This window comes from Narcine bancroftii, chromosome 8 (assembly GCF_036971445.1).
Source record: "Narcine bancroftii isolate sNarBan1 chromosome 8, sNarBan1.hap1, whole genome shotgun sequence".
NCBI classification, from domain to species: Eukaryota; Metazoa; Chordata; class Chondrichthyes; order Torpediniformes; family Narcinidae; genus Narcine; species Narcine bancroftii.
This window is the reverse complement of record NC_091476.1, coordinates 3,948,742-3,961,522: the sequence shown is the minus strand read 5'-3', so window position 1 is coordinate 3,961,522 and position 12,781 is coordinate 3,948,742. Positions and strand designations below refer to the sequence as shown.

The 12,781-nt window shown below is 36.9% G+C and overlaps 1 long non-coding RNA gene across 1 annotated transcript in view; it reads right to left on the bottom strand.

Annotated features, from left to right (window-relative positions):
- LOC138740284 (uncharacterized) overlaps nt 1-11,472 on the bottom strand; it is a 34,978-nt gene extending 23,506 nt beyond the window's left edge. The window contains exons 1-2 of the long non-coding RNA XR_011342788.1: nt 10,806-11,472; nt 8,589-8,738 (exon numbers count right to left, since the gene is read on the bottom strand). This is a non-coding gene — a long non-coding RNA (uncharacterized lncRNA). The remainder of the gene's footprint in view (nt 1-8,588; nt 8,739-10,805) is intronic.
- Between the last annotated feature and the right edge of the window lie 1,309 nt (nt 11,473-12,781).

The window sequence follows — 12,781 nt, the reverse complement described above, 5'->3', positions numbered from 1 at the left end:
AGTTTATATAATTGGCCTAGATTTTTGTTTATTTGCACACCTAGGTATCTTATTGCCTGCATTTGCCATCTGAATGGGGATTCCTCCTTAAATTTTGAGAAATCCGCGTTATTCATAGGCATTGCTTCACTTTTATTTACGTTTATCTTGTATCCCGACACTTCTCCATATTCCTTCAATTTCTTATATAGTTCTTTTATTGATAGTTCTGGTTCTGTTAAGTACACTATCACATCATCCGCAAATAGACTGATTTTATATTCCCTGTCTTTTATTTTTATTCCTTTTATATTATTATCTATTCTTATCGATTCTGCTAGTGGTTCTATAGCTAGCGCAAACAATAATGGTGATAGTGGGGATCCCTGCCGCGTTGACCTGCTTAAGTTAAATTGCTTTGATACATGTCCATTTACTGTCACTTTCGCTAACGGTCCCTCATATAATGCTTTAATCCAATTAATATACTTCTCCGGTAAACTGAATTTTTGCAATACTTTGAACAAGTAATTCCATTCTACTCTGTCGAAGGCCTTCTCTGCGTCTAAAGCAACTGCTACTGCCGGTGCTTTATTTCCTTCTACTGCATGAATTAAGTTAATAAATTTACAAATATTGTCTGTTGTGCGTCTTTTTTTGATAAATCCAGTTTGGTCTAAATTTACCATTTTCGGTACCTGTTTGCTAATAGTTTAGCTATTATCTTATAATCTGTGTTTAGCAGAGATATTGGTCTATATGACGCTGGTGAGAGTGGATCTTTCCTTTGTTTTAGTATCACTGTAATTATTGCTGTTTTACATGAATCTGGTAAGTTTTGTGTCTCATCAATCTGGTTGATTACATCCAGGAGGGGCGGTATTATTAGATCTTTAAATGTTTTGTAGAATTCTATTGGGAGTCCATCCTCTCCTGGTGTCTTATTATTTGGTAAATTTTTTATTATCTCTTGTATTTCTACTGTTCCAAATGGTTCTGTTAATTTATTTTGTTCCTCTATTTTTAGATTTGGTAGTTCAATTTTAGTCAAAAATTCATCTATTTTCCCTTCTTTCCCTTCGTTTTCAGTTCGGTATAATTGTTCATAGAATTCTCTGAAGTTTTCCTTAATTTCTTTTGGATTATATGTAATTTGTTTGTCTTTTTTCCTTGTTGCCAATACCATTTTCTTAGTTTGCTCTGTCTTAAGCTGCCATGCTAAGATTTTGTGTGTTTTTTCACCTAGTTCATAATATTTCTGTTTTGTCTTCATTATATTCTTCTCCACCTTATATGTTTGTAATGTTTCATATTTTATTTTTTTATCCGCCAATTCTCTTCTTTTGGTTGTATCTTCCTTTATTGCTAATTTTTTTTCTATGTTTATTATTTCCCTTTCCAACTGCTCTGTTTCCTGATTATAGTCCTTCTTCATCTTGGTTGCATAACTTATTATTTGTCATCTAATGAATGCTTTCATTGCGTCCCATAGTATAAACTTATCTTCCACTGATTCCGTATTTACTTCAAAGTACATTTTTAATTGTTTTTCAATAAATTCTCTAAAATCCTGTCTTTTAAGTAGCATGGGGTTTAATCTCCATCTATACATTCTTGGAGGGATGTCCTCTAGCTTTACTGTCAGTATTAAGGGTGAATGGTCCGATAGCATTCTCGCTTTATATTCTGTTTTTCTTACTCTATCCTGCATACTAGCTGATAACAGGAATAGGTCTATCCTTGAGTATGTTTTATGTCTAGTCGAGTAGTATGAGTATTCCTTTTCTTTTGGGTTTTGTTTCCTCCATATGTCCACAAGTTTCATTTCTTGCATTGATTTAATTATAAATTTGGTTACTTTGTTCTTCCTGTTAATTTTTTTCCCCGTTTTATCCATATTTGGATCCAAATTCAGATTGAAATCCCCTCCTATTAGTATGTTCCCTTGCGTATTAGCTACCTTCAAAAAGATATCTTGCATAAACTTTTGATCTTCTTCGTTAGGTGAATATATATTAAGTAGATTCCAAAGCTCCGAATATATCTGACATTTTATCATAACATATCTCCCTGCTGGATCTATTATTTCCTCTTCTATTTTAAATGGCACATTTTTGCTAATTAATATAGCCACTCCTCTTGCTTTTGAATTATACGATGCTGCTGTTACATGTCCTACCCAATCTCTCTTTAATTTCTTGTGCTCCAATTCAGTTAAGTGTGTTTCTTGGACAAATGCTATATCTATTTTTTCCTTTTTCAGTAAATTTAGTAGTTTCTTCCTTTTAATTTGGTTATGTATTCCATTAATATTTAGAGTCATATAGTTCAGCGTAGCCATTTTATATTTTGTTTATCTTCTCTTTCCGTTTTTCCATCATTACCTTTCCTCCTTTTCCATTTCTGTTTTCTTATTTTCAACTCTTTACCAGACAACATTCCTACAACATCCAACATTTTCCTTATTCTCCTATTTCTATCTTCTTTATCCCCAATCTCCCCTTCCCCTCCTGAGTTGTCCTTTATCCCTTGTCGGACAACCACATCTCCCCTCTCCATTTGGATTTGCGAATCCACTCGCATGCGTCAACTGATTTTGCAGTGACCGCTCTTTTCCCCCACCCAGCCCCCCCCAGAAAAGATTTCACTTTTTATATGTCACAAAGGTCACTCTTTTAATTCCCTCCTTATTCTCTCTATTCCATTACCTTCCCTTATTAATTCTTGTCTATACTATCTATGTTTTCCTCTAATTACAGATACTTTCACGTATGCCCATTGTCTCTATTCACTCTTATACCTCTTTACCCGCATACATATCAATCGTGGTCATTTTTACCCTCATTACCCGTCTTCATCCCTCAGTCTATTTTTGTCTTTACCCACATACATATCAATCGTGATCATTTTTGCTCTCATTACCCGTCTTCATCCCTCAGTCTATTTTTGTAATTGTTCTGCAAATTTTCGTGCTTCTTCTGGATCCGAGAACAGTCTGTTTTGTTGTCCTGGAATAAATATTTTCAATACCGCAGGATGCTTCAGTGTAAATTTATATCCTTTCTTCCATAGAATCGCTTTTGCTGTATTGAACTCTTTTCTCTTCTTTAGGAGTTCAAAGCTTATATCTGGATAAATGAAGATTTTTTGCCCTTTATACTCCAGTGGTTTGTTGCCCTCTCTTACTTTTTCCATTGTCTTCTCCAGTACCTTTTCTCTTGTAGTATATCTTAGGAATTTTACTACAATAGATCTTGGTTTTTGTTGTGGTTGTGGTTTAGGGGCCAATGCTCTATGTGCCCTTTCTATTTCCATTTCTTGCTGTAGTTCTGGACATCCTAGGGCCTTAGGGATCCATTCTTTTATAAACTCCCTCATATTCTTGCCTTCTTCATCTTCCCTAAGGCCCACTATCTTTATGTTATTTCTTCTGTTATAATTTTCCATTATATCTATTTTTTGGGCTAGTAATTCTTGTGTCTCTTTAGTTTTTTTATTAGATTCCTCCAATTTCTTTTTTAAGTCTTCTACCTCCATTTCTGCTGCTACTGCCCGTTCTTCCATCTTGTCCATTTTTTCCCCCATTTCTGTTAAGGTCATATCCATTTTATTTATTTTCTTTTCTGTGTTGTTTATTCTTTTTCTTAAATCATTGAATTCCTGTGTTTGCCATTCTTTAAATGACTCCATGTATCCTCTAACAAGAGCAAGTATATCCTTTACCTTGCCTTTCCCTTTATCTATTTCACTGTATTCTTCCTCTTCTTCTTCCTCTGGGTTGGCCATCTGTTGTTTCTTTGATGCCCTTTCCTCCTCTTCTTTCTTGTTTCCATTGTCTTCTGTGGTCTCTTCTTGCTGCAGGTGTTCTGCAGCTGTCGTTGCCGGCTGTGGAGATCGACTCCCCAGCTGGTCCCCCCTCCCGTCGGTGTGTTTTTTTTCATGCGCATCGCGCATGCGCGTTTACTCGGCTCTGCGAGCCATTGTTGTAGTTCTTTTTCTACCGACCTGAGGTAGTGGGGTCCTCTCTCCACAGCGGGCCTCTTCGGACAGGTAAGGCCTTCACCTTTTTCCTCCGTTGTCTTCTCTTCCTCTCTTCTTTCCGTTGATTTTGATTTTTCTCCTTTTGTCTCCATCTTCTTTCCACCTTTATACTCACTTTTCTTTAACTTGTATTTCTGTGCCTTTGTATTTTCTCTTGTTTTTCCCGACTTTTCTGGAGAGGGCTGGAGTTCACCGTCCGGCCACTACTCCATCACGTGACTCCTCCAAATGTAATTGTCTTAAAGAAGTTTCAGGGACAGTCTCTGGAAGTGGCTCAATTGCTAAAATAAATAGGGCTGGTGATAAAGAACATCCTTGTAATTGAAATGAAGCAGATATCTGTCTGTTTGTACTAATTTAGCTTTTGGATTAGTATACAGAGCTTTAATCCAATTTATAAAAGTTTGACTGAGTCAACATTTTTCCAGTTCTTTAAATAAAAAGTCCCATTCCAATCTATTAAAGGCTTTTTCTGCATCAAATGCTACTGCCAACCTTGGATCTCCCCTTTTTTGTGCTAAGTGAATAATATTCAGTAGTCTTGCTATATTATCAGCAATTAAACTCTTTTTAACAAGGCCTGTTTGGTCAGCATTTATTAATTTAGGGAGTAATTTATTTATTCTATTTGCCAAAAATTTTCCAATGATTTTGTAATCCACATTTAATAAAAAATATTATTGATATGATGCATATTTTAAGGAATCTGTCTTTTTTTGGTATCACAGTGATTATTGCTGTTTAAAAAGGATCAGATAGCGCATGCATTGCATATGTTTATTCTAATATTTACATAAAGATAGGGGTTAACAAATCTTTAAATAAAATTCAGATGAAAAACCATCTTCCCCAAGAGATTTATTACTTTGCAATGAACTAATTGCTTCTTGTTTTTTAAATTCAGACTGGTTAATATGGGTATTCAGTTCCATCTGTTCTTCCAAACATAACATTGGTAAGTTTATCTGTGATAAATAACTATCGATTTTATCAACTTTTAAAGATTTCAAGCTATACAATCTAGAATAATTTTTTAAAATATTCATTTATATCTTGTGGTTTATAACTAATATTACATTCTTTCCAAATAGCATTTATTGTTCTTGAAGTTTGTTCTGTTTTTAATTGCCATGCTAACATTTTATGAAATCTTTTACCTTATTCAGAATATCTTTGTTTAGTTCTGTTATTTTTTTTCTGTTCTATTAGGTCTGTAGAGTATTATAGTGGAGTTTTTTAAATTAATTAATTGTCTATGTCTATCTGAACTTCTGGTTTGTAAATTTTTTTGCATTGTTTCTTTTTCTAATTAATCTATTTCTCTCCTATATTCTTTTTTTTTATTTTGAAAGTAAAATTTATTATTTGAATTCTTAAATAAGTTTTCAATGCATCCCATGTCACAAACTTTTCATTTACAGAATTTAAATAAGCAACATGGTATAATTGAATTTGTGTTCTTACAAAAATCACAGAAATCTGATCTCTTTAGCAGTGAAGTGTTTAATCTCCATCTGTATAACAATCTATCTGTATCAGGCATTTCAATCTGCATTAATAATGGTGAATGATCTGACAAAATTCTCACTCTATCTTCCACATTAATTATTCTACCTTGAAGATGCACTGAAAGTAAGAATAAATCAATTCTAGAATATGAATTGAGCCTGTTTGAATAAAAAGAGTAATATTTTTCTGTGGGGTGCACCCTCCTCCATATATCTATTCAAATAAGCGTTGTCTTAGCTGCTTTACTTCTTTCTCTTCCTCTCAAAGAGTTATCCAAAAAGAGGTCTAAACAAAAGTTAAGTCTCCTCCAATTTAAAAATTTTCATGTGCATTTGCCAAGTTGAAAAATGTTTCCTGAGTGAACCTCTTATCAATATTAGGAGCATATATATAAATAAATAAACAGAAAGATTTAATAGATCTATGAATAAATCTATATATAAAAATATAAACATATATATTATTTATATATTTAAGAGTCCATAATTCAGAAAATATTTGAAAATGTATCATTACAAATCTACTTGCTGGATCAGTTTCAAATGTTGAATATCAGTTGGAAGATTTTTCTTGATCAAGATTGCTACTCCTCGACTTTAAATTAAACGATGAGACTTCATGTCCTGCCCAGTCCCTTTTCAATTTCAAATGTTCTTTTTCTATTACATGTGTTTCTTGGAGGAAAGCTGTGTCCGCTCCCATTTTTAAAAAAATGGGAAAGTATCCTATTTTTATTGTCCTGTTAATCCTGTTTATATTAAAATTTTAAAATTTCATCACCTTGCTCAGCTTAATATATTGTTTTTCACATTAATTCCATCACCATTCCCCGCAAATTGCCTCTGCTTAACTCCAATACTTATCATACAGCGTGAACTTGTGCAACCCTCCTGGCAATCCAAAGATAGGAAAGAATATGGAAACATAGTTAAAGAAAGCAAATTCCAGTGTAGAATACTATATAATAATGAGATAAATTCCCCCCGGCTCACATTGCTACCAAAAACAACACTATTACCCTCTATTGTACAGTCTGTGACCGAAGTCACAGACACACATCTCAGTAGTTGATGAACAATCCTCCTCCACCTCCCTCACCCTTCTGATTTTTTTAAATCTTACATTTTTGAATCAATTGCTTCATAAACAATTTAACTCCATATTCAATTGAAATGAACAATCAGTAAATTGTTCATTTTTAATAAATTGAAATTATTGTCCATCCTTAAATTTAATTCCAGCAGTCAGGTTTCAAAATCTTCATGCAGTCTGTATTCTTGGCAGGCTCTCTACAAGCTTCTCTGCTTCCATGTGGTTCACAATGGATTTATTTTGACCATTTGGCAAGGAGATTTTCAAAGTTGCAGGATGCCATAACACCGAATGATATTACTTCTCCCATAAAATCTTCTTAACAGGATGAAATGCTTTTCTTTTCAATAAATCTTATTTTATATCAAGGTAAAATAAAATTATAACGATATAGCGGCCATGTAGCAGGCGCACAGCGTGGCAATGCGAACTGTCGCCGGCACAGTTCTGCGGGCGCGCGGAACCATAATGGAAATGTTGGCCTACTCACCAGAACCGCACACGAGAGATACAGAGTGCCAAGGAATGGAATGTGGAGCTGTGGAGTCTCCTGCCAGAAGGCGCGGGACACTGACAAGGCTAGATTTAAACCTGTCGGTCCCGTGGATCGGCAGCAATCTCATAGTGACATCCCACCTTGTCCCGTGGAGCCCAGGACATGCAGTCTATAAAAGAAGCCTGTAATCCCTGAATAAATCAGACTTGAGTTGACTACTCTGGCATGTGTTTGTATTTCTTTAGTAGCTCGACCGTGGTAGCTGCTACAACCCTCCTCATATTATTCGGGGACCTCGTCTTTGTCGTGCTTGAGCAACAGTTCTCAGGATTTTTTTCCCTGTCTTGATAACACAGGAATTTGATCAGAACTGAACATGGGTTTCGATCTGGAACTGGTTTTTTAACCAAGGGTTCTGTGGGCTCTTTCAATCTCAATATTATTCACAAAGTTCTCTTGTCCAAGTACCTCCAGAATCCATTTTTGGAAAAATCGAGTCATATCTTGTTGCTCGACACCTTCTTTCACACCCACTATTTAATACTATTTTTTCTGCTATAATTTTCCAAAGCCTCCACTTTTTGACAGTTTTTAATTTATTGTAGTCAAAGCAGTTTCATTATTCTCCACCCGAGGTCCATATTTCCCTCATTTTTATTCATAGTCTCTGTAACTTAACTTTTTTTTCACTTCATCTTTCATATTTTTCGTATCTTTCCTCACATTCCTAGTTTGTTTGAGTATGTCAATGTTACTCACTCTAGCTGGAAAGTTTCTAGCTTGACTTGTCCTTCCAGTTCAGTGTCTTTTTCGTTTTGATCACTCCCTGACATTTCTGATGATAAGTCCTCTACCTCCGACGCCGATTTGAATGAGCCTGCTCATCTTCCAGTTTCTTCCTCTTCATCCCATTCCACCGGGTGTGCGATACCTCGCTTTGGCAGCGGAAGCTGCCCATTCACCCTGGGAGCAGCTGAAATCCTAGATCCCAGCTCCAGAGTCATCACACCCCTCACTGTCCATTTTAGCTTCTCCTCTTTGCACGATTCAGTTAGATCAGCAGCGACTTTGTCTTTTCTTTCCCAGCTTGTGAAGTTGCTGAGTAGTTTAGCGGCTGTTTAATGGAGTTTATTTGATTAAAACATTACTTTTTCAATACTTTTTTTTTTTAAACAGAGTATCGGGAAGTTTAGGATTCAATTTCTAACCTAAGTCATCACGTGACATCCCCCTACAGCATGTACTGACAATAAATTTGAACTTGAACTCCATATCATAAAATAATGTCAGACACTTGCCAATGAAACATCTCAGATGTCACTGAGACCCTGGATAATTTCAGTGAACTATTATACTTGAAAATGTTAATTAAGTAGTTAGTTAACTTGTAAGGCAGATACCGTGAAACTTTCAGGCTAAGAAAGAAAAAATTGATAACAGGTGCTCCCTTACTTACGATGGTCTGACTTACAATGGTTTGAATCCGTACTTTTAATTTCGAATTCCGGTCTGTTCGCACGCTTGACTCAACCACATTCCCAATCTCCTCAGCGATCACTCAAATGAGTCGACTGTAAACAACTCATCATGTCTATTAAACACCCATGTGTGTCTCCTGCTTCTGTTGAGAAGAAAAAGAGGAAAGCTTTAGCATCCCCACCATCCAGCAATTAATTTTAGTTCAATCTTCAAACATTCTTCATGCCCAGTGTGCTGTCAGCTGTGTACGTTCCTCCCAGTGTGGAATAGTTATTCAAGATTTAATTATAAAAAATGGTAGGTGCGATATTCTTTATCGACCATTTTTTTCGACACGATGGGTTTGCCAGAACATAACCCCATCATAAGTTGAGGAGCACCTGTACTCAGTGCACAGCTTGGACAGGGCTTTTGATAACTGCACCTCCTCCCACTTTACAGTTGTAACAAACTGTTACTTGTCTCAAGAAAATCAATATGATCTGTTAAATGGAGTTAATCAACCTCAGCTTTTAAACCAAACTTAATTACAAATGGAGTAATCAAAATAAAAACCAATTCAGGTAGTTTGCCACCTGCCAAATGTATACAGCAATCAGTGATTGTTTTCTATTGACTGTTAGCCAAAACCATAACTGGGAGATTCATGGAGAGACAAGAAACTACATTTGCTGGAAGCTGAAGCAAAAAACAAACTACAGGTAGAACTCAGCTGATAAACCAGGATCCTGATACAGGGTCTTGTCCTGAAACATTGATCATCTATTTGCCAAGATATCCCAGAGGTTTTTTTTTTGTTTCAGGAGATTAATTGAAATTTTTCTCCTTTTATGTGTTTTGCCTCTGGTTAACATATCTGAAAAGAATGTAATCTCTTTTGACTGGGGGAAAATTATGATATCTACTGATAAAGAATATATCATTTAAACACCCCTTGATTGAAAAAAAGTTTTATAATTATGATAATTAATTGAAACCTATTTCATTCTAGGTGGTTCAGCATGAGATGAATTAGGTCAATTGCCCTCCAACATGGACAGTTATAAATCAGGATTAACTGGGAATTTTGGATGGAAATTAAAAGGAAAAAAAATGTCAAAAATGTTCTAAAGATGCAATGCAAAGACTCTTCAGATTAGGAATAAATCATTTTAATTTAAAATTGCAATAGCTTTATTCTACATCCAACTACCAGGGGGATATCTGTGGAAAAAAGTGCCTATGGCAAGCACTGAAAATGTGCCCCATCCAAACATCTGACACCCAGATAACTTTACCATAATATCAGATCAAAACACAAGTCAAGCTTGTTAATCTTTTAATTAACAAATTATGGCACTGAATGAAAATTATAAGTGCACCTTCTTTGCTTTCATGGATTCAAATTGGTCTATGATGCCATCAAAATCAGTTTTTTTTTCCAATTTCTTCTCTTTCTACACTGCAGAGCAAGGTCACAGAGTCTGCCTTGACCCATGGAGGCTCAGTGCAGCTGTTCCTGAAGACCAGCAGGACAGATGGGCAATCTTTGATGTGCATGTCATTGAGGAAGCGCAGGACGATGGTTCAGCAGCTCTACGAACCACTCGGGCTCGCTCAGGCTGAACACCTTGTAAATGCAGTCTCGAAGCCATTCAAGGCAGGGGTTGTCAATCAACACAGCCTAATGGCAGAGCTTGGAGCCTCAGCCTCTGGACACATGCCAGAGTCCTGTCTCCCTGGAGATCACAGTGGTTTTTCCTGTTCCCATGGTAACAGACACATCACTTCTCCAGAGTTTAAACTGTTCAGCAGCAGCAATGGTGATGCACAGGCAGAAGGGTCCGAAAATTCTGCTCCTCAGAGGACGGCTTATCTGACCTGAACAGAAACTGCTCAGTGGCGCCCCCTTCAAGTGGCACCCAGGAACGTGCCATGCCTGAGATATGCCACTGCCAACCACCATCTATAAATTCTTTTTGTTGACAACAGTTGACTGGAAAGTGAAGAGTTCCATTCCAAGGCATTGCTCGGCTCCTCAATGATGGAGACAAAATAATCTGAATGATACTTCAACGAAGGGCTCAGGCCCAAAACGTTGTTTAATCATCTTTGTCTTCTATGGACATTGCAGGACCGCCTTAGTTTCTCCAGCACTTTTGTGCATTTACTACAATCACAGAGACTGCAGACCATGTCTCACTGAGTGATTAGGACTTTGTTTCCTTACCATTTTGCTTTATTTTTGTTACAGGATTTTCTAAATGAATGCAGAGCGCCTTTTTTCTTCGTTTTTCAGAATAAGCAGGAGTATCCATCTTTCCAATCTCTGGAGTAAAATTATCAGAAGGATGAGGTATTTGTTAATCCAATGACATTCCTGCTCCATTCACTGCATATTAAGATTAAGACCATCAGTAACGTATGTGGATCTTGCTATGAAAACTGCTTTGCGGTGAGTACAAAGAATGGGTTGGGAAATCATCCAAATTGTAATATAACCTTTCCCTACTAATCAATAGGACCATGTTTCAGTTCACTTTACAGAACAGATTGTTTTATAAAAGCTCCCTTGTGAGCTAATAGTATGTATGTGTGGATCAAACAGATGTCCAGTACAATAAAGGGAGATTTTCATGTGTACAGTTCAAACTGATTAGTAAATTTGTATAAATATGGGTGTAGAGTACATATTGAGTTTTACATTTCTGGCAGAATTTTAAATGTAGAACATTTTTAAGCATGGGTTGTGCTGATGTGCTTGGGATCGAGGTTCACAACAGAATAATACAGCACAGTACTGGCCCTTCAGCTCTCGATGTTGTTGCAACCCATATATTCCTTCCTGAAAAAGTACTAAACCCTCCCTACCCCATAACCCTCTTTTTTTCATCTTAAATGCCCCCAATGTTTCAGCTTCCACCACCATCCCCAATAAGGCATACTAGGCACCCACAACTCAGTTTAAAAAAAAGTGATGTCTCCCCTAAACTTCCCTCCCTTAACTTTGTACATATGGCCTCTGGTGTTTGCTGATCCAGCCTGGGAAACAGGTGCTGGCTGTCCACCCTATCTATGCTTCTCTATCTTGTCGACCTCTATCAAGTCTCGTCTCATCTTTCTACACTCCAAAGAGAAAAGTCCCAGCTCTGCTGACCTTGCCTCCCAACCTTGACTTGTTTCCCAATCTAGGCAACACCTATATAAATCTCCCCTGCACCCTCTCCATAGATGCCACATCCTTGCTATAATGAGGTGACCATAACACAATACTCTAATTTTTAAAATTATAACATGACCTTCTATTCCTGAATTCAATCCCTCTATTAATTAATCTTAACATCCCATAGGTCTTCTTAACTATCCTCTCAACCTGTGCAGCAACCTTGAGGGATGTATGGATTTGCATCCCAGGGTCCCTCTGTTTATCCACACTCTCAAGTAACCAATCATTAACCCTGTACTCAGCCTTCAGGTTAATCCTTCTAAAATGCATCACCTCACACTTATCTGGATTGAACTCCATCTGCCACTTTTCTGCCCAATTCTGCATTCTGTCTATATCCCCTTGTAACCTTAGACAACCAACTCCATCACAAAGAACAGGGGTCCCAGAACAGATCCACAGGATCTAGTCACCAACCTCCAGGTAGAATACTTCTCTTCCACTATTACTCTCTAGTTTCTTCCTATAAGCCCATTTTTTTAAAATCCACACAGCCAAGGTTCCACTGTGACTTTTTGGATTTGTTTCTCATGGGGGACCTTGTCAAATGCCTTACTAAAATCCATGTCAACCACATCTACCACCATACCCTCAATTTCTTTTGTTACCTCATCAAAAACTCAATTAGACTCATGAGGCATGACCTTCCTTCACAAAGCCATGGTGACTATCCTTGAGTAGACTGGACTTCTCCAAATGCTCATAGATTCTTTCCTTAAAGATGCTCTACATTAGTTTACACACCACTGATGCAAGAAGTCACCGGTCTATAATTCCCAGGATTCTCCCGATTACTTTTTTTTTTAAAAAGGAGACTACATTTCCATTCTCCAATCCGCTGGCACCTCCTCTGTGGCCCAAGAGGATTCAAAGATCATAGCTACTGCCCCAGCTATCTCTTCTCTCAATTCCCACAGCAGCCTGAGGTGTATCACATCTGGCCCCAAGAACTTATCAATCTAGATGTTTTTAAGAAAATC